The 3,172-nt window shown below is 36.5% G+C and overlaps 1 non-coding gene across 1 annotated transcript; it reads left to right on the plus strand.

The window, feature by feature from the left end:
* Positions 1-1,763: 1,763 nt before the first annotated feature.
* Positions 1,764-1,867, plus strand: LOC127739855 (small nucleolar RNA R71). The gene has a single exon (XR_008000597.1). It is a non-coding gene; the product is annotated as a small nucleolar RNA R71 (small nucleolar RNA).
* The last annotated feature ends 1,305 nt before the right edge of the window (positions 1,868-3,172 follow it).

Consider the following 3,172-nt stretch of genomic DNA (forward strand, 5'->3'; position numbering starts at 1 on the left):
ATTGGGTTGCCTCCCAATAAGCGCTTCTTTAATGTCAATAGCTTGACAGTGGGCTCTCATGGAGCCTCACAGTTGATCAGGTCAATATTGTATAGTCCCAACACCAAACTTAGAGTTTTGTTATGGGGATTCAGCACCAAACTTAGAGTTTGGTTGTGGCCTCCCAACACCAAACTTAGAGTTTGATTGTGGGGGCTCTGTTTGACTCTGTACTGAGAGAAGCTCTGCATGCTTACTCTCAACTTGTTACAGAAGGATAGTCGTGTGCCTTAAACACAAGGTAGTCCCCATTCAATTGAAGGACTAATTCTCCTCTGTTAACATCTATCACAGCTTCTGCTGTGGCTAGGAAAGGGCTTCCAAGGATGATGCATTTATCCTCCTCCTTCCTAGTGTCTAATATTATGAAATCATCAGGAATGTAAAGGCCTTTAACCTTTACCATCACGTCCTCTACTAATCCATAAGCTTGTCTTACTGAATTGTCTGCCAATTGTAATGAGAATAAGGTAGTCTGTACCTCAATGATCTCCAGCTTTTCCATTACAGAGAGTGGCATAAGATTTATGCCTGACCCTAGGTCACACAGAGCTTTTTCAAAAGTCATGGTGCCTATGGTACAGGGTATTAAGAATTTCCCAAGATCTTGTTTCTTTTGAGGTAATGTTTGCTGAACCCATGTATCAAGGTCACTAATGAGCAAGAGAGGTTCACCTTCCCAAGTCTCATTACCAAATAACTTGGCATTCAGCTTCATGATGACTCCTAGATATTGAGCAACTTGCTCTCTAGTTACATCTTCATCCTCTTCAGAGGAAGAATAATCTTCAGAGCTCATGAATGGTAGAAGGAGATTTAATGGAATCTCTATGGTCTCTATATGAGCCTCAGATTCCTTTGGATCCTCAATAGGGAACTCCTTCATGCTTGAGAGATGTCCCATGAGATCTTCCTCATTGGGATTCGCGTCCTCTCCCTCCTCCTTGCATTCGGCCATATTGATTATATCAATGGCCTTGAACTCTCTTTTTGGATTTTCTTTAGTATTGCTTGGGAGAGTACTAGGAGGAGTTTCAGTGATTTTCTTACTCAGCTGGCCCACTTGTGCCTCCAGATTTCTGATGGAGGACCTTGTTTCATTCATAAAACTTAAAGTGGCCTTAGACAGATCAGAGATTAAGTTTGCTAAGTTAGAGGTATTCTGTTCGTAATTCTCTGTCTGTTACTGAGAAGATGATGGATAAGGCTTGATATTGCTGAGCCTATTTCTTCCACCATTATTAAAGCCTTATTGAGGCTTTTGTTGATCCTTCCATGATAAATTCAGATGATTTCTCCATGATGAATTATAGGTGTTTCCATAAGGTTCACCCATGTAATTTACCTCTGCCATTGCAGGGTTTTCAGGATCATAAGCTTCTTCTTCAGAAGATGCCTCTTTAGTAGTGTTGGATGCATTTTGCCATCCATTCAGACTTTGAGAAATCATGTTGACTTGCTGAGTCAACACTTTGTTCTGAGCCAATATGGCATTCAGAGCATCAATTTCAAGAACTCCCTTCCTCTGAGGCGTCCCATTATTCACGGAATTCTTCTCAGAAGTATACATGAATTGGTTATTTGCAACCATGTCAATAAGTTCCTGAGCTTCTGCAGGCGTTTTCTTTAGGTGAATGGATCCACCTGCAGAGTGGTCCAATTTCATCTTGGAAAACTCAGATAGACCATAATAGAATATATCTAATATGGTCCACTCTGAAAACATGTCAGAAGGACACTTTTTGGTCATTTGCTTGTATCTTTCCCAAGCTTCATAGAGGGATTCACCATCTTTTTGCTTGAAGGTCTGAACATCCACTCTAAGCTTGCTCAGCTTTTGAGGAGGAAAGAATTTATCCAAGAAGGTCGTGACCAACTTATCCCAAGAGTCCAGGCTATCTTTTGGTTGTGAGTCCAACCATGTTCTAGCTCTGTCTCTTACAGCAAAAGGGAAAACCATGAGCCTGTAGACTTCAGGATCTATTTCATTCGTCTTAACAGTCTCACAAGTCTACAAGAACTCAGTTAAAAACTGGTAAGGATCTTCAGATAGAAGTCCATGAAACTTGCAGTTCTGTTGCATTAGAGCAACTAATTGAGGTTTCAGCTCAAAATTGTTTGCTCTAATGGTAGGAATTGAGATGCTTCTTCCATCAAACTTGGACATGGGTTTAGTAAAATCACCAAGCATCCTCCTTGCATTATTGTCGTTGGGTTCAGCTGCCATCTCCTTCTCTTGTTCGAAAATTTCAGAAAGGTTGCCTCTGGATTGTTGTAATTTAGCTTCTCTTAGTTTCCTCTTCAGAGTCCTTCCAGGTTCAGGATCAGCTTCAACAAGAATATTTTTTCCTTGTTCCTGCTCATATGAAAGAGAAGAGAACAAGAAAAGAAGAGGAATCCTCTATGTCACAGTAAAGAGGATCCTTATTATTAGTAGAAGAAGAAAAGAATAAAGAAAGGAGAATCCAAACACAAGGGTAAGGATAGAAGCAGTGATTGGAGATTAAGAGAGGTGAAGAGAAGTGGTAGTAAATGAATAAATAAATAGAAGAAGATGAGAGAAAGAATTCAAAAATTAATTTTGAAAAGGAGTTAATAATTTTTGAAAATTTAAGATGAGATAGAGTTAAAATTAAAATTTAAAACAATTAGTTAATTAAAAAGAATTCTTTTGAAAAAAGAGGGAGGCATTTTCAAAAATTAGAGAGGGGAGAGTAGTTAGGTGGTTTTGAAAAAGATAAGAAACAAACAAAAAGTAAAATAATTAGTTGGAAGAGATATTAAAATCAAATTTGAAAAGATAAGAAGATAAGAAGTTAGATAAGATATTTTAAAATCAAATTTTTGAAAAAGATAAAATTTTGAAAAAGATATTATATAAAAGATAGGATAAGATAGATTTAATTTTTAAAGTTAAAATTAATTACTTAACTAACAAGAAACTAAAAGATAAGATTCTAGAATTTAAAGATTGAACCTTTCTTAACAAGAAATTAACAACTTCAAATTTTTGAACCAATCACATTAATTGCTAGCATAATTTTCGAAGATAAAATTAAGAAAAGGATTTTTGAAAAACATTTTTAAAAAGAAAATTTCGAAAAATTAATAATAAAAATGAAAAAAATTTGAT

This window comes from Arachis duranensis, chromosome 6 (assembly GCF_000817695.3).
Source record: "Arachis duranensis cultivar V14167 chromosome 6, aradu.V14167.gnm2.J7QH, whole genome shotgun sequence".
Lineage (NCBI taxonomy): Eukaryota > Viridiplantae > Streptophyta > Magnoliopsida > Fabales > Fabaceae > Arachis > Arachis duranensis.